Source organism: Mustela putorius, unplaced genomic scaffold, assembly GCF_011764305.1.
Source record: "Mustela putorius furo isolate JIRA1106 unplaced genomic scaffold, ASM1176430v1.1 tig00000835_pilon_pilon_pilon, whole genome shotgun sequence".
Lineage (NCBI taxonomy): Eukaryota > Metazoa > Chordata > Mammalia > Carnivora > Mustelidae > Mustela > Mustela putorius.
This window is the reverse complement of record NW_025421492.1, coordinates 4560430-4583836: the sequence shown is the minus strand read 5'-3', so window position 1 is coordinate 4583836 and position 23407 is coordinate 4560430. Positions and strand designations below refer to the sequence as shown.

At 48.5% G+C, this 23407-nt stretch overlaps 1 protein-coding gene across 7 annotated transcripts in view; it reads left to right on the top strand.

The window, feature by feature from the left end:
• The window catches only part of FBXO15 (F-box protein 15), a 173930-nt gene that overhangs the window by 127086 nt on the left and 23437 nt on the right, over positions 1-23407 (top strand). For 3 of the 7 annotated variants that reach the window (XR_001178345.2, XR_006608182.1, XR_006608180.1), the window contains one exon: positions 1856-1940. The gene's annotated coding sequence lies outside the window, so the exon portion shown is untranslated. Of the gene's footprint in view, positions 1-1855; positions 3821-23407 lie in introns of those variants that run through there. The other 4 variants (XR_006608179.1, XR_006608177.1, XR_006608178.1 and 1 more) reach the window with 2 other exon arrangements.

Genomic DNA, 23407 nt, shown 5'->3' with positions numbered 1-23407 from the left:
GCAGAGGTTTCATCACTAGCATTTCTTTTGATCTAGCTAAAAATTCACACAGCTATGCCTTTCCTGCAGCACTTATATATTTTCCTAAGGACAACTGCAAAATGCTCTATCTGGTGGGAGCCATCTGAAGGTCAGCTGGGCGAGCTCTGGTCAGGGAGGTTTTTATAGAACATCCTGAATTGGCAGCAAGAAAGTCTCTGCCGAGAGTGATGCGTGGCTTATCCCCCACCTGAAGTTTCCTGATGCTGCTACAGCACCTGTGCCAAACGGCACCTCACGCTGTGCTTTTATCCCACACGTGGTGGGCAGTGTGTGTGGGCGTGTGATTCTTCATCATCCAGTACTTGGGAGGGAGGGAGTGCCAGGTAATAAAGTAATTTTTCATTTGGTCTGTAATGGCCTGGGTTTGGTGATTCAGTAGCTTTAATGGCGACATTTCATTTTACCACTTCCACATGAAAATTCATTGGTATTCTCTATGGGTGGACAGACCACCCAGACCGTCAGGTCAGTTTGGACTGTGCTCTTACCCTTGGGTCGTCATTCAAATTGCAGCAAGACATTTTGGATCAGGAGCCAGATTCACCTATCAGCATCAGCTTAGTTCCCTCAAAAGCAGTTTAAGCTAAGGGAGTTAAGATCCTATCTGGTTGTTATGAAAGGCTTCCGTTCTTGGAAGGTCTTCTTGTCTATATGCATCAACACTAGATTATAGAATTTGGTTGTGCAGATCCCCAGTGGCCCACTCTGGGCAGGAGTCTGTCGCTTAGGAGAATGATTCTTTCAGTAATTTTGACCTCTGGAATGCTTTCTTCAAGGGAAGTCTTATGAGGAATGTCTATACCTAACAGTCCAAGTGGATCACGGGTGACAGTGTAGGGAACGACAAGGCTGTCTTCTTTGTGGAGCTCTGGGGGCTCCTGGATTAGCACTGTCTGTTTGCACAGTGGGGATCAGAATCACATGTGCTCTGGAGGTCTAACCCGGGAAGACAACTTTCTTTAACAATGCGTGGATATTGAGATTTTAGGAAGAACAACACCACAAACCCAGTAATGATTAAGGACTATTGGGGGCGGGCACCGTCCTTCGTCCTTCACGCGGATTGTCTCACTTAATCCTCATAACAAACGAAGGGGATGGCATGAAGTTGGGTGGACCAGTCCCTTCTGACTCTGCTCATGGCTTTGGGTGGAGCCAAGATCCCTCCTGTGCGTCCACAGACTCGCTGAGAGCTAATATACTCATGGTTCTGGTTTAGTCCAGCAAAAGAGAGTGTACAGGGGGAGTCCAGGCAAGTCCCAAATGCAGAGCTTCTGGTCGTCCTCTGCCAGTGAAGTCACAGACAGTGCCAACCTCTCCGGGCAAGGACGGGCAGCAGTGTGCTCAGAACATTGCCAACCGGGGAAGCTCCCCTAAGCTGGGATGTCCAGAGTTTTTACTGGGGCTTGATCACATAGACCTGACCAACAGCCCACGTTGCTGACCTGAGTCTCTAGCCCTTCGAGGTTGAGCCGATACCTACAAGACAAAGCCGCTCCTTAAATCACACTGTCAGACTGTCTTGTGCAACCCAAGAACCTGCCCCTGCCCCCCGGGGAAACAAAAACACTTTGATCAGACAGTAGATCACCAGGCTGAAAGACTGTCCCCAGGAGCTGGCGGCAGGGGCTGGACTTTGGGCCATGATAAGTTCTTTACTACATGGGAGCTGCTGGAATTATGCTGCATTTTACAGATGAGAAATCTATAACTTAAACCAGTCAAATAACAAGTCTGTGACCTTGCAAACTAGGTCTTGAATCCACAGAATATAACCCCAGAGGCTAAATCTTAACTATAATTTCTTACAAAGGTGTTATCCAGGAAGAATCATCCATACTCCACAAAATGGTTAATTGAAGAATCACTCTACCTGATAGCAAACAAATCCTATTCAGGTAAGCCAACAGCATAATCCCGGTCTTAATGAGCCGTTGTCCATCTCCAGGGAAATGCCCCTGCAATTGCCTGTCTATGACCCCGCCCTGCCTGTGGCCCCACGAGCTCTGTGTTCAGCCTTGAAAACCACCCTGTGCTTGCAATGCTCCCGCTAGTTCTCTTCTTTAACTGCTAATCCCACAGTGCCAGGGTGAGCCTTCCCTCCAATGCATATGTATTTGAAAATGTGTGTTACCAAACATTTTCCTGTAAAAGGCCTGTGACTGCTTCTAATTGTTTCTTTTCTGTACTGCTGTAGTTGGAGAGTTTATAAAATATACTGTTGGCTCCTCCACATCCTGTGATAAGTATGAGAGACTCTATCTTTCCACCTTTTACTCTAGAGTTGCTCCTGATACCTTGCTGTCTGCCTGGACCCCCTGCTACAGCAACCGTGGCTAGCCACATCGCTCCTTCCGTTGCTTGGGGTTTGCCGTAACTGTGTATGAAATCCTTGGTGGCCATATTTTCTCAGCCAAAATTTGGGACACATGGCCAGCCGGGATGACTGTACATATGGGTACACAGGACATAATATTTCTTTCCCAGAAAACCTGAGGCATATGGTCTCCATATGTACAGAATCTATGGCCTCTCGCATGTCTATTTATTGATGCATTTCTAGTCACATGAATATGTAACAATAGTAATGTGATTTTTATAGTCTTGCTGTCGGGGCCTTTCCATTTGGGAAAGATATTCATCATTTCTGCTTATGGCAAAATTACTTCTCAATTTAGTGTCCAGCCTTACATTATAAGTTATATATCTTGGATTTGATGCTCTATACTGAATATATTTTCTTCTATTTTAGGGATCTGTGCTCTGTCTAGGCCAAAAAAAAAAAAGAAAAGAAAAAAAGGCTGTGTGTATTCATTTGTTCTGGAAATGTCTGTGGAGGAGGTTGCTTGATGGGGAATCAATGTGGGGAATGATTTCAGGGAAGGTGTGTGGTGAGGAAGCTTTAGAACGTATATTAAGGTTTATGAAGTTATTTCTCTGTCAACAAACACGAGTATTTTGAAAGGCAGAATTGGTGATTAATGAGGGGAGGACAAGAAAATGACAGAAAATAGAAGTCGAAATAGTGTGGAAGGTTTTTTCCCTCCCCGGCGTCTGTCCGTCAGCCTGTGCCCAGGCCAACAGCAGTGACGGGAAGTGGAGAAGACGTATGTGATGCCGGGGTGGGGGGGTGACGACGAGATGTATTTGAGAAAAGACAAGCAGAGCGGGCACACATATCCTGCAAGCGACAACTAACGGCGTTCCGGTAGATGGAGATAACCCCCACAGTCCGCAAGAGATGATCTCTTTGAGTGGAGGAACTGAAACGAGAAACTCCAAGAAGAAAAATGAACACTGCGTAGCTGTTAAACGAAATCAGGCAGGATGCGGCTCCTTATGGTGACAAGTGGAGCTGCCGTGACTGGCAGACCTTAGACATCATAGACTGACCTTCAGATAGACATGAAGTCCAAGTAGTGAAAGCCAGTGAGTCGGTTTCTACGACCTGTGTTTTTCATGATGGAGGTGCACTGCCCCGTGAGACCAGACACTCTCAGATTCCACCTCCTGGACTTTACGCCCCCTTTTTGCAGGAGTGAAGTCATATTTACTTGGGCTCTTACGTGAACGGCATCTACCCCTCCACTTCGCTGTTCACCCATCAGTACATCCTTCCTTCCTTCCTCCTTTCCTTCCATTTATCCTTCCATTTTGTCACTTAAAGTTTTCAAATACCTAATGTATGCCGGGGGCCATGGTTGGCACAGGGATGCAAAGCTGGGAGCTATCAGTTCCTGTCTAGAGGTACACGGACATTAAAGTATTTATGTATGTATGTTTCTCTGTGAATCTGTGTATCTATTTATCAAGATACTCCAATTATATGTATCTGAGCGTGCGATCAGACTAGTGGTTGGGAGTTGAAATAATAGAGGATATAACAAGTGATTATGGCCATCTACCAGACCGAGGTCGTTAAATTAGTATCTGAAAAAGAATGGGTCGGAAAAACTTGATGGAGGAGGTAACATCTGGACTGGAAAGATAAAAATCAATAGGCAGGCATATCAGTAGAGAACGTTGAGGAAGTGGGAATTGCAAGGTAAAGTAGGAAGCAGGGCTTTGGGGAGGGAGTCAGTGCGGGGTCTTTGGGTATCAGATAGAGTAGCAGGAGATGAAGTGGGCGGTAGATGGTGGGGGGGCGGGGATGGGTGGACGGGGTGGGGGGGAGATGGGAGACTTTGTAGATTTGAATTTTCATTCACAGAGAGGGGTCCACAAAGGCTTGAAGGCAAAACCAGCTTTGTCTTTCAGTGATCTAAGCAGGGTCACTCGCAGATGAGGGACTGGAGGGCGCAAGGTCAGTTAGTCAGTAGCGCCACTCGTCTGTGGGTCAGAGAAGTGCGGGACACACACTGCAGTCCTGTGGGCTTCTGACTCACACAGAGGGTCTGGCTGTGGGTGGGCTTTTCTCAAGTTTGGGGAGGTTTGCTCAGCAGGACCTTTAGTGACTGAAAGATTTATTAGTGCCTGAGGCCTGTTAGAAGCTTGCGGTCATGATTATAAAGACCGATTTGATTCTCTGTTCTCAGGAAAGTTAATTTCTTAGTTGGGCAAATGAGCCATCTGTGTGTGTCCCGTGTGTGCACCTGCATCTGTACAAGCTGTGGTGCACCCTGGGGCATGCACGCGTGTGTGTGCTTAGGCGTGCAAACCGTGTGTATAGAGCGGATGTCCCAGAGTGTGTGGAAACGGGCCACACCTTGAAGTGGATGTGGTTTTTCCAAGTTTTGAAAGAGATTGTGGAGTGTCAGTGACATGTGTTAGGGGGGTGACTGCCACGTCAAGGACTGGAGAAAGCCTCGAATCATTCACACGCAGCAGCAGTGACCATCCCTGGTGCAGAGGCCCGGGTGGGAGAGCTTCGCGAACAACTTTTACAGCGGGTGGTTCTCCTCGGTGCTCGGCCCGCTTCGCCCCCACCTCCGGTGCAGGAGCTTAAATGCCTGGGTGTTGGAGTCAGTATTGCCCAAAACCTGTTGTTCCTCCTTCGCCCCCTCTGTAAACTGGGTTTGCAGATACCCACCTCAGGAGGTCGTGGTGAGCGCACAGCAGCGGTGGCGGTGTCTGCCAGTGTCCGCTGCCCGTTCTGGCTCCTGAAGTCCAGACGCATATCCACGCAGCGTGGGGGCTAAGACTAGGGTCCGTGATAGGCAGCTGCCTGGCCTCCTCTCCCAGTTCTGACACGTCCAAGCTGTGTGACCACGATGAAAACAAGTAGCCACTCTGTTGCCTCAGCTGCTCCCCACCACGTGCAGTTGGAGCCTGCCTGCCGTTGGCGGGGGAGGGGGCACTGGGAGTCTTAGCGCGCTGACCTTAACCGTGGGAGCAAAGTCTGGCTTCATAGAAGATGGCTTGACGACCAGGGTCCCGATCTACAAACCTTGATCCTGTGCTTTTCTTATTTCACGCTGATGATTTTTGAAGTTTTTTTTTAATCATCACAAATAATTTCTGTGTATTTTATTTACATAGCACCTGTCAGTGCATTATGGGGGTGTTGAGACAAGTGAGTTATTTTTGTTGTAAAACGGTATTTTGGGGCTAAAGCAGTAGAACAGGGGAGGAGAGAACTACCCTGACAGTGAAACCGGCCAGATTATTGGGGTTTGTGGCCAGACCCAAACCACCATGTTCCTCCTGGTTGTGCCATTTCCAGATGAGGCAGGAAAGGCAGGGCACGTGCTCCTGGGCGGGTGGAGCTCACCCGGCACAGGTGCTCTGGCTTCTCCCTTCACCTTCTCACCGCCAGAGAGAGAGTTTCAAGGAAGGCCACTTACTCCTTCTGCTTTTGGTGAAAGAACAGATCTTCTAGGATGTGACTTCAGATGCAGCATTATTTTAGGACTTAAAAAAATGGGGTGTAGACCGCACAACCTGGAACTTGTTTAAATGGAATGTGCTCTGCAGAACGGAATCCAGTGTCTTTTGTGAGGCCAGGAAGTAAAGAGAGATTTTCCTTTGATTATGTAATTGTTCACCTACTGCGTAGGGCAGAAGCATGAGTTCGAGGACTGGGGGAGAGAAAGCCAACTGATCTCTTTTTCGGCACCATGTTCATTTCCACAGGAAGATTCAATTATTCCCTCATTTTCGAGGCTATAAATGAGTTTGCTGGGCCGGTTCCTGACACAAGCTCTCTCATCATTATTCAGATTGGCTTTCACTTTTCTAAACTGGTCTTCTGCCTACTGCTCTTGGAGCCTAGCCAGCATTTCGGAAGAGGATTAAATAATCTTCTCTCGCAACTTCCTACATGTTGTGCTATTTTGTTCTCTCCCAAATGTCATCCTCTCCCCCCACACACACACGTTTCCCGCGGGTGAGGACGGCGAGTGTCTCCAGGGCTAGTTTCTCCGTGGACGGCGGGGACAGCGGTCCCCCACGTGGATGCTGAGCCGGAGCCAGGGCTGTTGCCACCACAGGGAGGCAGAGACCACTGTCTGCCTGCATGAGCAGTTCACTCTGGCAGAGAGAATCAATGGGAAGCACTCCCCAGGACAAAATAAGGTCACTTGGCCTCGAAAGCAGCTCCACTGCCCAGTGGGGTCTCTCGACAGGAGTGGCTGTCCTGGCTGGTGGCTCCTTTGGCTCTGTGGGTAGTGGACTCACCCTGACATACTCGGACAGTCTTCCCAGCAGGGTCGGAGCATGGGAGGGCTCGGGGTGCAGACGCTGCCTCTTGTGCATTAGGTGTGGACTATGCTTAACACACACGACACCTTCCTGCATGTAGATCCTGGGAGGAGGGCTAAGTGGGAGAGAATTTTTTTTTTTTTTTTTTTTTTTTTTTAGATTTTATTTATTTACTTGACAGAGAGAGACACAGAGCGAGAGAGGGAATGCCAGCAGGGAGAGTGGGAGAGGGAGAAGCGGGCTTCCCTCGGAGCAGGGAGCCTGATGCGGGGCTCCATCCCAGGACCCTGAGATCATGACCTGAGCCGAAGGCAGACGCTTAATGACTGAGCCACCCAGGTGCCCCAAGTGGGAGAGAATTAACCTCACCTTTCAGGCTCCTGTCCTTGCTCCCCGTGTAGAGTCCTCTTACCTCCAGTTTCTCCACGTGGTTTGAGCACATGGAGGCGACGTCCAGCCCTCCGACGCGTGGCAGGATCTCCAGCGAGCTGGCCCGGCAGCACTGCCCGTCCTGTGCACCGAACGGCCCTTCCGTCGAGCGTGTGAGCGTGTGAGCGTGTGAGCGTGTGCGCGTGTGAGCGTGTGAGCGTGTGAGCGCGGGACTTCCCCGCTTCTCCCACTCTGGCAGAGCTGCGTGGGACCCTCCCCCGGAGGCCCCTCTCGGGGTGGATCCCGGCCCCTCGCACCCCAGCATCCGCGGATGGTGCCCGGGCAGGGGCGTCTGACCTGCCTGCACTGTGCAGCCGGGACTCCGAGCCCGTGAGCTCCCCGGACCGGGAACCCTGGCCTCTCTGGTCCTAAGGATTCGCGGCGGGGACTGGGGACTGTAAACAGAGATAGCCCAACAGTAAGTTCCCCGACGCTGTGACCCCCGTGACCATGAGGCTGTGACGGCTGCTTGTGGCAGCCCAGAGGAAGGGACACGCCGCGCGCCCGGAGGAAGCGGGGAAACCCCAGGGGATGGGGCTGGAGGCGCGCAAGCTTCTTGGGGGACAGCCGCTGAGCCGAGGGGCAGCGGGCTTGCAGGCGGGGAGTCCCAGGCCGCAGGGGCAGGAGGAGGGAAGGGCCGCCGTGAGACAGACGAGCTGGAGGGAAGCAAGGAGCTGTGGGAGCCGTCGGGGCCAGGCTCAGGCACGGGTCCTCACGCTGGAGCCAGAGGGCCAGGCGGTCAGTTCCTTGAGCTAAAATCACATCCCTGGTGCGATGAGCGGGATATGCCGGGGTTAGACTCCGCGCGGTCAGAGAGGTGTCGGGGCCTGGAGGGGAGGGAAGGCAGAGGACCCGGCAGGCCGCGGGCTGGAAGGGAACGGACACATTTTCGGGAATGACTAGTTTTCAGGAGCCAAGGAGGATGGATCCCGTGTTTTGGGGCCGGGTGACAAGTGGAGGGCACTGCCATTACCGGAGGTTGGAGGCAGGAGGAGGGCCCTTTGGCTTTTTTCTTAGGGAAGGAATAAGCTCAGGTTTATGTTTGTTATGCTTACGGCGCCAGCGGGACCCGGAGAGAAGGCAGCGGGTGGAGGGTTGTACTGCGGGTCTGGGCGGCAGGAGAAGGGGATGAAAAGGTAGATTTGGGGCCTGGGCCTTTGGGCAGAACTGCAGAGGGTGAGAGGGTGGTGACCCCCGGGAGGAGGAGGAGCAGGCGTGCACCTGCTCTTGGGTGAGGAAGGCAGAGGGGGAAGGAGACCCAGGAGGGGCCTGGGGAGGAATATCAGACAGGGGGGAGGGAAGAATTTGTAGAAAGCAGGGCCAAGCGGGATTCCTTCCCCGGACTGATCCTGAGTCCGTCTGCGGGACAGCTCAGCCTCCTGGGTCCAGACTGAATCTTCTTCCCCTTCCCAGGGCCGCTCTCCAGGACCCCTCACTCAGTCACAAACCAAGGCCTCGCTCTCTCTTTCTCAGATAACCCCCAGCCCTCTCCTCGCCGTGACCTTGACTCAGGGAGGAGCTCTTGCAACAGCTTCTGAATTTGTCTTACCCCACACACCCTTGCCTGCCTGCCAGCCCACCATCCACAGAGCACCGGAGAACGGACAGATGCAGACTGACTGACCACGTTGTCTGTGGCTCATTGTGACCCTGGCTTCAGTATCTTGAGGGTGAGGCGCGTGGTCTAACGTCACCAGCCCTTCCACACCTCCTGCCACCCTTGGTCATCCCACGGGAACACGGCTAGCCTCCTTCTCTTCCCGGCTTCCTCTGGGTGTCCTGCGAGGCCTTCCACAATCTAGTAAAGTCCTATAGGCCCTTAAAGTCCCAGCCACAATATTTCTTCCGGGAGCTTTTTTTTTTCTTTATTCCAGGACAAGGGAGGGCCCGTATCATGAGCTCTTAGAGCATCTCTCTCTCTCTCCCTCTCCCCGCCCCTTTATTTAAAATTACATTTATGCCAGGGATATATTCATAATTACTTGTTTAATAGCTGCTTCCCACTGGACTATAAGTTTATGGAGAGAAGGAATCCTGTTTATTTTACCCCTTAAGCTTAACATACTGCCTGAATGTGCTTAAAACTATTTGTAGGAAAACAAATTAAAGACAATGCACATTAAGTGTGTGTTAAAAAATGAAAACACCCAAGTAACTGAGAATCTATGGGTAAATTAAGTAGGATAATGGTTGAAAATAAACAATTCGATTGGCCAATGATAAAGCCAGTGTGACTTCTATATTACAAACTTAAAATACAAAATAAAGCGATGGAAGCAGAAGCAGGTTTACAGAGTCAATTACTGAAAGTTCAGAAACAATGGAGATCCTACTCCCTGCTCCCTCCCCCAAAGGGCTTTTCCCAGTCCTTCACCCCTCCCTTGTTCCCTGGTCTCCCTTGGGGGATCTCTCCTTCATGAGAACAGCAAGAACAAGTCTTGTTTACTCACCACTCACCTTTGCTGGGCTCTGGACGGCCCGCAACACCTCCTGACTGTCACCTCCTAATTGTCACCTCCTGTCACCTCCTGACTGTCACCTCCTAACTGTCATCTCCTGACTGTCACCTTCTGACTGTTACCTCCTGACTGTCACCTGTCACCTCCTGTCTGTCACCTCCTGTCACCTCCTGACTGTCACCTCCTGTCACCTCCTGACAGTCACCTCCTGACTGTCACCTCCTGACTATTACCTCCAGTCGCCATGATGTCTGAGGTATCTTCGTCAGAGTGACTGATTACGTTTCTGAAAACCCTTCGTTCAGTTTCTAGATCTGTTGGTCCCAAGTCTTCTGCAGTCCCCGAAGCCTGGTATTCATGGCAAATTGCAATCTGGTTCCCAGCCCACTTTCCGCATTTAGCTCCTCCAGTGCTCCCAGTGGGAATCACATGCCACCTTGTTCTCTCCATCTGCATGCGGTTTGCTTAGCAAAACTTTCTGTGCCCTGCGTGGTCCTATTGTCCTCGTGCCCTGCCAGTCTGGTCTTTGAGGGTTCTCAAAGTCCTTGAGGGTTCAAATCAAGTCAGACCATCTCAGGGAAGACTTACTCAGTCCATCAGGATTTCTATGTGCTGACGGCTCTCACTGTCTACTTCGTGTGAGTGCAGATGTTCTCCCCCGGACGTGTGATTTCCCCGTGCAGATGTGCTTCCCTACTCCTGAAGAGGGGGGACTCAGTCCTCTTTGAGTTGGGGGAAAAGTATATTCTGTCTCCCAGGTGTCCCTCTGGGAATGTACTTCTGGACAAAGAGTGAACAGATTCCCAGTGTTCAGACATAGAAGAAAATACTTATGAGCCTCATGTAAATGAAAAAGAACTTTAAATATATTGGAAATTGTATCTGTGCTAATAAACAGACTGGTTTTAAGGTATAAGTGAAAATGATCAACGTGTAATGTGGTACAGTGGCCTGACGGTGTGTGTGCTCCCAAATTCCTCTATTGAAACCTAATCCCCATTGTGACGACCTTTGGAAAGGGGCCTTTTGGGAGGTGATTAGGGAATGAGGGTGGAGCCCTCAGGAATGAGATTAATGCCTTACAGAGGAGACCCGGGAGAGCTCTCCTGTCCCTTCTGCCACATGAGGACACAGCAAGAGGGTGGCCATCTGTGCCCAGACACCAAATCAGCTGTCTCCTGGACCTTGGATTTCCACACTCGAGAGCTGTGAGAAATCATTTCTAAACCACTCAGTCTTTTGTATTTTGTAACAGCAGCCCAGATGGATGAAGACATGTAAGATTAATTATTTTAACCTTTTAAAAGTCTCTAGAACAAGAAATATGGGGTTGGAGTTCCCTAGTCCTGGTTTCTCTACCTGGGCTCTGCGGACATACTGGTTGGCTGATTCACTGTGGTGGCCCGTCCTGGACACCGACTTGCATCCCAGGCTTTCGCCCACCAGAAACCCTTTCCGGTCCTGACATCCCAAATGTATCTCTTCGTTGCCCAGTGTCCCCTGGGGATAGGTCCCTGGCCAAGAGCTCTGCTCTAGTCCCAACTTTGACCCTGAGTGAAACTTACAGCCCTGGGAAAGGTGTATGGATATCCTGTTTTTCCATGGGAAAGATTGGAAAATCGTCACCACGTATGAACAGAAATTGGGCACACTTCCATGTTCCTGCCCTCAAGAGGTCTGTGTCTGGATGCTGCCTCCCAGGAGACGCGTGGAACATGATACAGTGTCAGCCTTGCACGGTGGCAGACTTGTACAGTGGCCTCTGAGCTTAAACAATGACTTTTGTACTCAGGAGCACTGCAGGACTAGGGTTAATGTACCAGTCAGTCTGACCAAAAAACCAGTAACTCTGGAACAAGGACCTTCCCTCCCTGGAGAAGCTGCGTGTCCCTGAAGGTCCGAGAGGATGTGAGGCGCAGCTGCTGTGGGCCCGGCTGTCACTGCTCCGGACGCTGTGGGCATGTGAGGGCAGTGTGTCTGGCCAGCGGTGAACGTTCAAAGTTGGAGGTTCCTAACGGAGTTGGGCCGCTTTCACTGTCCACGATCCCAGGGCCATCTGACCTCCCTGGCTTTCATCTGATCTGTTATCCAGGGACCCGTGTGTGTGTGTGTGTGTGTGTGTGTGTGCAAGAGTAGGGATGCTCAGAGTTTAATTAAGCATCTGTCTTGGGCTTGTGCCCAGATGCTCTGTGATGGGGGAGTCCGAAAATCAATAACCACAGTGAAAGACAGACAGGCTAACGCTAATGAGCTCAATAATAACCACTTGTAAAACACGGCCCAACTTGCCAGGCTTCCTGGAGGGGGGAGAGGGGGTTGGTGCATAGTCGAATGCCCAGGAAGGCTGAGTGTGGAAATTTGGGTGGGAGTTAATAGGGCCTCCAGTGTGGGTCACTGAGAAGCCCTGCTGAGCCTGGTGTTGCTAGAGAGATGGGGGGGGGGACCCTGCCCGCCGCCAGCCACCCCCGCCACCACCACTTAGTAATTCTGAGTCCACTTCCCCTTCTCAAGGAAAGAACAGTCCTGGCCATCAGTGTGGAGATAAGATGGGGAAAATGCTTCCTATCCTGAAGTGCTCCTCCGACGGTGGTGGATATCACCCCCTCCACCCCGCGCAGCTCCCCCATCAGCGAGGAAGAACCTGGCTGTTGCCCCTGGAGGAGAACTTTGAAGGGGACCAGGAAGTGGGTCCTCCCATAGGCCGGGACGAGCGCCCCTCTGCGAGTTCTGGGAGTCAGCAATCAAGTGGGCCCCCGGGGCTTACCCAGCTCAGGGAGGGACTGCAAGGAAGGGTCAGAGGAGCTGTCACCCCTGGGCACGCAGCCGGGCCGAGCCAGTGGGGGATGGCAGGAGGCTGGGCGACAGCAGGACTGGAGCCCGAGTGGGGTTTGTGGGAACTCATGCACGTCTGTGAGTGATGATGTCTTAGACTATAAGTGAGGTTCGGTGGGGTGAGGTCCGGAGACGATGACCAAGAAAGAATTCTTGAGACATCTTTGGTACAAAATGGTGGTTTATTAAAGCACAGGCACAGGACCCATGGGCAGGAAGAGCTGCGGCCCCAGGGCTGTGAGGAGTGGCCCGTTATATGCTTGCAGGTTGGGAGGGGGTTAGGCATGGCGAAAGTCTCTAGGGAATTTTAGAAGCAAGGTTTCAGGACCTTGAGGGGCTAGCTGTTGTTGGGGAAAATGTCATTCATTACCAGTAATAAAACCTTTGTCTGAGACCCTTTAGATGTATATCAGTGGGTCTTATGCTTGGGAATGGTTGTCCACACTATCTTGGAGGGTTTAGAGATAAAGTTTCCAAAGAAATTGTTAAAGTAGATTTACAGGATCCTGGTTGGGGGTAGCGTCAGTCTGGCTAAGATTGCCCCTTGCCCTTAGCAAAGCCTTAAGGTGGAGAGTCCCTAGAGGAATGTCACTCTGCCTGTTTCAGGAACTTGTCAGTGGATAAGGAAATTTAATAATTTTTCTTCTGCCTCTGTTTCCCACATCAGTGGGACAGTGGCCTGGGGAGACCCCGTCAGGGACTACACAGAGCCCTGCTGGTCATCTGGGCACCCCTCACCTCTGCAGCCCTCTGTCCCTTATGTGACGGCGACAGCATCCAGCAGTGGTGACATCTCCTCCAATCCCGTCCAGGCTCTCCTTGTGGTGACACAATAGAACGTACCTATTGCCGTTCTAACTGTTATTAAGGTATAACTCAGGGGCATTTACCACATTCACACACTTTGTACAACCGTCACTTCTGTCTGTTTTTAAAACCTCTGGTTTCACCCCAAACAGAAGCTAACTCACCGTGATGCAGTGACTCCCGTTCCCCCTCCCCTCTTCCTGCCCCCGGTCACCCCCAATCAACTTCTGTTTCTATGAATTTGCCAATTCTAGATTTTCATGTAGGTTGAAACCTACAATCTGGGACCTTTTGGGTCTGGCTTTTGTCTTCCCGTCCTGTTTCCGAGTTCATCCACCTGCAGCATTTGTCAATACTCCGCTTCTCGCCGCAGCCGACACCCCTCTGTCCGTTGTATGGATAGAGCACGTTTTCTTTATCCGGTCACACGTGGTGGACACTTGGCTTGTTTCCACCATTTGGCTACTGTGAATAATTCGGCGACGACCACTGGTGTACAGGTTACTTGCTGAGATCCTGTTGGCAGTTCTCTGGGGTGTGTGCCTAGAAGGGGGTCACGTGGTAACTCTGTGGTTAGTGTTCTGAAGTGTTTGCTTCCATCTCCAACCTTTCCTGGGATCCACAGAAAAGGCGGTTCTTGGGAACATGGTCCTGGCTGTGGGTGGCAGGGCGAGGCCTCGCTGACACAGTCTAGCACACTCCTGGACCGTTTGTTGTCCTTTCCAAAGGAGCCGGGGGAGGAGGGCTCTGCCGATAAGCTGAGCGGACCGAGGCTTCTGGAATCTAGGCCTTGGAGCAGTCAGAGTGCTGCGGATAGTCAGAGACCAGAGAGGGGCTGGCCGAGGCGCAGGGCCAAAGGCAAGCGGGTATATGGATGCCAGGAGAATGCTCTGTGTCCTGCACTGGATCCCATTCCTCAGAGGCCTCCTCGCCTACCTGCGGAGGGATTGCCCTTGGTTCCTTATTTCTGTATGTATTTTTCCAGTAAATTCCATTTCCCGTTGTAAATTCTGTCTTTAGTCCCTGCATACCCAAGGAGCCTAATTAAAACATACAGTTGCGCGTGCGCGCGCGTGTGTCATTAGCAAGCTTGGCCACAGGGTTTGTGCCCAGCATCTCCCCCGTGACTCACACCACCTCTTGGCTACTTCTCTTTGCTCCATAAATACTTGTCTACTCATTCACGGTCAGGTTGTAGACTTACACAAATGAGGCTCAATGAAGAGGCCCCAAAACCACGCTATAAATTTAGACTGCAGAGAGCGCCAAACTGGTTAATAAAAACAAAACTAAAAGAAATCTTTCTGCGGGTTGAATTAGTAAATCTGGACAGTTGCCTTCAGTTATTTCTGGACCATATGTAAATAGAATGTAAATAATGGGTTTGGTTATTGGTTCAAAATAACTGATAACCAAATATTTCTTTGTCTCCACATGCTTGCGAGAACTGTCTCTTCCCACTTCCTTTTAAACTGATGGCCGAGAGAGTGAGGCCGGGTATTAAAACCTGCTGTAGAGATCTGAGGACGAGGGGTTTAGGGGGGCCTACTGCTGCACCCCCCACGGGCTGTGCAGGGGCCCGCGTGCACTCTCCCAGGAGGTCTCAGCCCAGGCAGGGTCAGAGGCTTGGCTCTCCCCCTGCACTTAGGGCTATTATTTTGTTAACTGGGTTGAGGGTTAGGACGCAGAGGCTCAGTGACCTCTGGGGTCACTTTTCTGTCATTTGCCAGCTGTGCATGTAGGGCCAATACAGAATCACCCTCTTTCCTCTAGTTTGCACCCTTCGGGGGCGGGGAGGGGGCAGTAATACCGGTGGCATGGTTATGGTGCGGATCGTTCAGAGGATGGAAGGAGATACATCTGGGGTCATTAGTGCTCCTTGCAGTAAGACTTAAAATGAGGGCAGAGGGGCTTCATGGGCCCCTCAGACATGACTGTCGCCTTTTATGCAGCTTACCCTGGGTCAGGACACTCTGCAGGGACTCCTCGAAAGGTACAGCCTTTAACTTTCAATGTATTCTTAAAATAATCTCTGAAAGTGTGTAAGACACACTGCTCTTGTGTTTTCCTTTCCGGAAATGGTACTGTGCTCTCTTTTAGAGACTCTCCAAAATTCTTTCTATTATTGGAACCTAACTCAGCCTCCCACTTGGCCATTACACTGGGCGCTGACCATGTCACCCTGTACCCTACCGCCAGTGGCCCTTCTGTTTCACAGCACTTTCTGAGGCAACCGTGGGGGGGTGGGGTGGATAAAAGGCTTTGGCTGTGGGGAATTGGTGCTACTGGGTTAAGGGATGGCTCGGTTTCAGCTGGCCTTTTAGCTCATTGTTTAGACTGGACTCATTTTACAAAGAGCTGGGCCTCCCCAGCCAACATAAAAATCAAATGCCTCTTTCACACAGATCGATTCATGAACGTTTTCTTCTATTTCTGACCAGCGTGGGCAGGTAATGAAACTCGGTCCCCAGGTGTGCAATAAACAGCATAATAAAATCCAGGGTGAGGTTTGTATCTTTTCCTATAAAAATGCATTTGAATTTACAACGGTTGCTATTATTCTATCCAGCCTGGCTGCTAATGCAAATTCTACCCCTAACTGGGCAGTGGAAGAATCTGAATCAGGTGGGCAGTTCATTATATTATATAAGTAGGGAGGCACTCTGGAAGATTATAAAGAGGCCATCAAAATGGATTAAAATTCAAAAGGTTTCGATGGCTTCTCTGTTTATTCAGATGCAATAAATGATAGATGGAAGTCATAGTTTATTTGAACCAAACATTTCCTCTCATATGAACGCCGTTTTTTCATATATTTGCATTTTGCAAGTCACCGGGCATTAATAAAATACTTAAGAAAATGAAGAAACAATAAAGGTAAACCCAGATAGATTGCTTCTCTTTTGGCCTCTTGTGCCAGTCCCACAGCACGTGTGTGCGCACCTGTGCGCGCACGTACACGCGGATTTCAAATCTATTTACTCTTCTGCGTGGCTGGGCAGAGCGTATTAGTGGAAAACTGTTCCTAGAAGGAAGCGGTAAAATACATAGGCAGGTAGGTCTTTGGTTTGGGAGTTAATATCCTTTGATCTTGTTTCTGCCTTTTTGGGTCGATCTGGGGACCCGGAAGACGACGTGCCTGCTGGTCTGCGTAGCCGTGGGACCATTCTCTCTGGGTTTCTCTGCAGGAACTCCGCGCATCTGGCAAAACTATGAGCCTTCTGAAGGCAGGAGCTAGGCCTTAAACTAGTGTTAGGAGGAGTTTAATGGTCACTGTAAGGACCTATTTAGCCAGAGGCTTCCATCCGTTACACGATAACCTTGTTGTCTAACCCTTACACTGTCCCTGCTCCCCGTCCCCCAGGGGACTTACCTAACAACAAGTCCCCGAAACCAGCCCCAGGTAACAAAGCCCAAATACAAGGGTGGGTCAGGCCAGGTGGAGACATCCAATGGGGGGGGGGCTCATACTGTCTCCCTAGTTATCAAGGAGTATGGGCCCCACCCTTTGGGTATCTTTTGGGCGCCAATTCTGACCAAGGTGATAGGCTGGTTCAAATATCTACTATAGGGTAAATTGTAATTCAATTGGTCACTTATGTGTGACCTAACATGACTGCGCAGCTTTTTCTGTGTGTTACAATTTCATTGGCCACCTGTGCGTGGCCAGGCCCAATCACATGGCCTTTGCCCTTAAAAGCTAGTCTGTGAAGCAGAGAAAGGTCACCCTCTCTGTAAGAGGCACGGCCCTGGCTGGTCAGTTTGATTCTTGATGCTTGGTGCGAAATAAAGCTTTGGTTGACCTTCACTTTGTATCGGTCTCGCTCCTTTAATCACGGACTCATTATTGGGGGACCTAACGGTCGCATGTTGCAGGAAGTTACCTTTCTCCTGTGTCCTTTCAGTTTGGCGCGTCCTGGTAAGGGTCGCTGGTTTTCAGTGGGGTCGGTGTCGCTGGCACCCATAAGGTCACAAGCCGTGGGTAAACGATATCTTTAGATTAAAACATGTCCCTGAGGAGGTTGCTTCCCTTGACTTCTCCGGTCCACAAGGGAGTAGGAGGTGACTTCAGCACTGGGAGCTCCCTGAGGGGCTTTGGCTGTCTCCAGACTCTGAGTTGTACTTCTGACTCAATTTGCTCATTTGATATGTCCGGAAAGCGGATTCCACCAAGGTCAGTGTTCTTACTTCTGCTCTTGATGGACTATCCAGTTAACCCTTATATGGCAGGAAAGAAGTGGAAATTGTTTTTCCCCATTTTTCAAATTGGACAGACATGAGGCTGGGAAGGAGGTGAGCATGTCACGCAGGCAACACAGTCACCTGCGGGGGGCCATGTCACTTTCAAAGAGGAGGACAGAATCCTATAGCACATGATTCACTTTAGTTATTTAACAAAAATTTTAAATTTTTTGAGGCATTGGGTAAATGAGTTCTCAAATACTGAGTCTAATTCGAAATAAAGGCCAAAAAGATACCCAGATGGATTATTTGCAGATTTAGAAAGACAATCATTTTCTGATGCTAAGACATTACTGCTGTTAAAATGTGAATTTTATTTAGTTTTATTAAGCTCCTTGCAAAGGAAAAGAGGTCAGCCTGATCCCGGTTGGATTTTCAAGATGGTGCCATAGACAATGACAAATAAATTATAGAATTAAAAAAAAAAACCCACAAAGGACCAAATACCCTCTGAAGACAAAATATAAAACCTGCTATTGTTTTACCTTCTCTCTAGACTGCCCTTGGGGACAATGACAATTTCTTTGAGCTTATAAAAATTAGAATCAACTAATGGCTTAGATTGTTACAAACCAAATGTATATCTTGAGAAAAATGTTTTTAGCTCGATTAACATTACAATTTATAAATGTTAACACTCATCTGTAATAAAGTATTCCTGTGATTGGAACCCAATGTGATACGGCCATGTTACAAAACCTTAATCTTGGTTTATTAGAGGAGCATCAGGTGTAGGAGACCAGACTGAGCCAACCCAAATAGGCCCTTTTGGCATAAGGATTATTTTGAACTGATTATTTTGAGAAATAGCACACGCAGGGGAGGCGCTGGGAACAGAGTAGAAGTTCTCCTTTTGAAAGGGAAATTCACATTTATAAAGGAAATCTCACTGTGTGCCAGGAAGGGGAGGATTTCTCTAATCCCTAAAGAGGGGAATGATGAAATCGGCATAACAAACCTTATCCTGTGGACCATACTCCTGGTCACTTTCCTATAACTGGCCACTCCCCACCCCCTTCCTTTGACTTAGCTGGGGGTGGCTCTGTAGCCCAAGCCCACCTCTTCGTTACTTCTCCCTGTTCATGGGAGATACACCGGTTAGTAAACTTCAGTTTGTTTTTCTCTTCTTAAACTGTCTGCTCTAACAGGAGTCCCAGCTGAGAATATCCAAGGATAGAAAGGAACGTTTTGCTTTTTCCCCTGTAGGGAGTCCCAGTCATAGATAACCACACATCCTTATCTGCTGTCTGATTTCCTTTATCTTAAGAAAATTAGTGATGGGAAACATCACTGAAATTCAGTCCTGAGGTTTCAGCTGCCGATTGCAGACCCAACAGGAAGAGCAGGCCTTGACTCTAGGGGCATTGACTTGCAGGTGGATCCCACTCCACAAGGGGCTTTCCTCATTCTCCCCCGCCCCTGCCAATAGCTCCATTCCCAGTTTCCTCCTGTGGGCTCTTACTTCCTAATAACCCTCCCAACTTACCCCTTTTGTGCTTAAACAAGCCCGCCTCTCTTTTGTTCCTCGCTGATGGTTTTGCCTCAGCTTCCCTGTCCAGGACTGCAGTTCTTTTATTCCCGAATAAAGCCATCTTTTGCTGCCAAGATAACCTGCAGTGTCTATTTTTAATGTTAACAATCTTAAAATGCATCTTCTGTACTTTTAACCTCCAATCAGGATTTTTTTTTCTTTTAAGCTCTTAAAAAATTATGTAAGTATTATTCATTGGAGAAAATTCAGATAAGCCAACAATATTCACTCATAATCTCACTCACCAACCAGAGAAAACAATGATTAAATTTCTGGACATTTCAGACTTTATAGTTCTCTCCAACTATCAATTCAGAAACAAAGCAGGATCATAGTATCCAGACTTTCCTGTGTCCTCTTCATAATTAATATATCACAAACATCTTTCCATATCAATAAACATACATACTTGTTATCATTATAGATGAAAATACTGTGATGGCTTAAGTTGTCTATAATTTACTCAACTAATTGCCAGTTTTTGGACAGTTAGGCTCCTTATAATTTTTTTCTTTTTATAAACAGCACGATACACATCTTCTGTCTATGTTTTCTGTTTATTATGCAGTAATTTGCTTAGGATGACCATCTACAAGTGAAACTTGCATTTATTAAAACCTTTGCTAAATTGCTCTCAAAAATATCTATGTGTATTCGTATATATATTACTATTTGGCAATTATTGTATTTTATGGGTTTGGGTTTATGCTGTTTGTTAGTGAAGAACATTTTTTCATAGACTCCCCAGAAATTCTTTTATAATTAGTTCATTCATGTTCTTTACCTATGTTTTCATCAGGGTGGTCATCTACAGTATTATTTATTTCTAAGAGTTTTAACATCATATATTAAACATATCGATTATTTGTACAGCAGACCTTTTGGACTTTTGTAGACCTTCGCCAGTTGTCCTGGTATCTGACTACACGGACTCTACTCACAGGTTCTTGTGGGTGTTCCGTGTGTTTCAGGGACTCAGGCTCTCCGTCTTCTTCTTGGTAGGTTCTGTGTTTTACTCAGAATGAAACAACAGAGGTATGGGAATATTCATCTGTATTTCCTTCTACTAATTATAGGATTTTAATATTTATGATGAAAAATTGAACCAACCTAGGAAAGAAAGAATCAACGTTGACCCAGGCTGGTTCCGTATGTGTTGAAAATTCTGTCCAGGCTTCCTTCACTGAGTCAACCATCCAGTCAGCATGGGCTGTCTGCTTTAACCCAAAGGAAAGGTGTGTCCTCCTTTGAGGACTCTGCAGACCCTTTCCTGAGAGCAAATGGGCCCTTCCTCCCCTTGTTTGAGACCTCAGGAGCTCAGCCTCCTGATCTGAAGCAACCCAGGCACCCCTGGTTTGGATGCCCTTCCGAGTTCTTTCCTCTTCTCTTCTCTGCCTCAGCACCGGGCTACTCAGGGGTAGGTTTTGTCACATCTCCCCTTCCTAGCTGTTCTTAATGTGAGAAGCTGTGTGGTCCTCAAAGGAGCAGTCCCTGACCTTGGCTCCCAGCTTCTGGCGGACACCCAAGCTCTAGTTTGTGCCTCTCCTAACCACCTCGCCCTCAACGGCTTTGATTCTGCTTTCAGGGGACAAACACAGAAATGCCCTGTTTCTCTGCTTCAGAAGACAAGTGGCACTTGGATTGGTAACACTCAGTGCACTTGACCTTTCCAACAAGGCACTCTGCTGGGCATTTTCTCCAATTCTCCTCCTTATATGGGAGCTTCGTTCCGTTTATCCACCCAGCAAATATGCATCGATCCACTGTCATGTGTCTGAAACTGATCAACGTGTTCAAGTAGAAAACAAGCCAGAGTTTCTCAATTTGAGAGTATTGCTTTCACGCTTCTCTGTATTGCTGATAATGAATTACGCGCCTGTCCTACTGCTCCTCTACACACTTCACCCTGGGATTACACTTGTCCTGAGGCCAGGCATCCGGGTCTTGTTGGTCTCTGGTCCCACGTTGCACCTAGCACACATCAGGGATTCGGTGCTTCCGCTGAACTGAAATCATAGAGTAATGCTGCCTTTCCTGTGCATGCTGTCTCTGTTCTAATCCCACCTGGAGGGATTAGAAAAATCCCAGGGGGATTTGGAGAGAGAGGGATGCTTACCCATAACTTCTCACTTTTATTCTGTGGATACACCTTCAAGTGTTGCTTCTCAGTGTGGGTACTGCTGACCTCTTGGGCCAGGTTATTCTTATCGCTAGGCAACTGTCCTGTTGTTGGGTCCATGGTCAAAGGAGCGAGACTGATACAAAGCGAAGGCCAAGCAAAGCTTTATTTCGCGCCAAGCATCAAGAATCAAACTGACCGGCCAGCACCAATTCTTGCAAAGAGGCGACATCTCTCTGCCTTACAGAGTAGCTTTTAAGAGCAAAAGCCATGTGGTTGGGCCTGGCCACGCACAGGTGACCAATGAGATTGTAACACAGAGAAAGCTGCACAGTTCTGCTAGGTCACATGTAAGTAACCAATTGAATTGCAATTTACCCTATAGTAGCTATTTGAACTAGCCAATCACCTTGGTCAGAATTGCCCAAAGGGTACCCAAAGGGTGAAGCCCATACTCCTTGGTAGCTAGGGAGAGAGTATGTGTCCCCGCAGATTGGATACCTCCACCTGGTCTGACCCATCCTTGTATTTGGGCTTTGTTATCTGGGACTGGTTTCTAGGACTTGTTTTTAAGTAAGTTCCCTGAGGTGGGGTCGGGGGGGGGGGGAGGGTGGCACGGTCAGGATGGAACTGCTCTGGCTAAATAGGCCCTTACACTCTGAGCTGCAGGGTATTTAATGACGTTCTCAGCCTCTGTCCACTAAGTGCCAGGAGCACCTGCCTCCCTGGTTGTGATAACCAAAATGTCTCCAGACATCACTAACTAGCCCTGAAGGGACAAATTTGCTTTGATTGGGAACTACCGCCTGAAAGACTTCTGGTAGATTACATATGGCCACACATTTTTTGACTCTGCCATTTGAGACACAAGAGGGTCTGTTGTTCCCTTAAGTCTGTGATCACTGTAGCCAGAAGTATACTGCAGAAGAGATGTCCTGCCAGCTTCTGAGCTGAGGCCCAAGGGAACAACTTGAGCTTGGAGCTCTTGACCACCTTGGAAGAAACCTGATTGGCCTGAGGCTGCCATGCTGTGAAATCTGGAGGCATGTGGAGAGGTGGAGAGGCTCTGGAAGGTGTGCATGTGTGTGTGTGTGTGTGTGTGTGTGAGAGAGAGAGAGAGAGAGAGACAGAGAGATGGAGAAAGAGACAGAGATTGAGACAGAGTGACAGAGAGAGGAGAGAGACAGACGGACAGAGGAGAGATCTCATGCACACGTTGAGGAACCCTAGGGTAGTCTTGGAAATGGGTCCTCCCTCCAGTCCCTCTGCCTCAGACCAAATGGGTCAGAGATGAACTGCCTAGATGAACCTTCCTGAATTCCCAAACCCAAACCATGACCTGAGTTCTGGGATAGTTTGAACACAGCAAGAGATAACTGGAACAAAATTCTTTTTAAAGGGAAAATAGTTCGATAATTGATTACTTACCATATACACATCACTGCTCTGAGTCATAAGCATAATTTCCACAAGTGAAGAGCGTGGGAGCGTAGGTATCTGCTGTGAAGCCGCCATTACTCTTGTTCCTGACGGGCGGTCCTCATGACAGTCTTTCATTTCACTCCCTTCTATCAAGGTAACAGTAGGGTGCGGAGAATTGGTAACATGCTTTCTTCTCCCTATTAATATTTAGTTTTTAAATTCAAAAGTACTTTATCATTAGCTAATTCATTTAAAAACCTTCTAAAATATGCAAATTTATCTTTCTCAATTAAGGTTTGATAATAATAGAATAAATTGGAAGAGAACTTTTAATTTTATTCTATCCTCATTACATAGAGATGTAGTTAGAGAAAAAGGACTATTTGTTAAGGGAATTATTTTGCTCTAAGTCACTAAATGAATGTAATAGGGGAAAATGGCATGTAAATATGGTAGTAAGTATGGAATTACGGTTTTTGGAATGTGATTTTTTTTCCCCTCCTATCTTGCATAATTGTGTTGTGAAACCACATCACGTTACAGTTTAGGTATAGGTGATGACCTACTGAAATAACGCATAAGTGACTCAAGACGCAAGTCCTCTTTGAACTGTCTTAGAAAAGGTACTGAGCAAAGGGAAATTTCCTGGCTGTGGGAGCTCAGACCTCCGCATCTCGGTTCTTTTCCCTGGACGCTGGTGTGCCTGGTTCCTGATGCATGTAACTGTAAGCTTTTAGGTTGAGGTATTTCCAATTTTTAGCAAATATAATCTACATTGAAATTGGCTTCAATTATAATGACACAAAATAGAGGAGGAAGTGCTTCTAGAAAAAATACCTCTCACAAAGTGCTTATTCAGTCCTAACCCTCCAGCGTGGTTGGTGT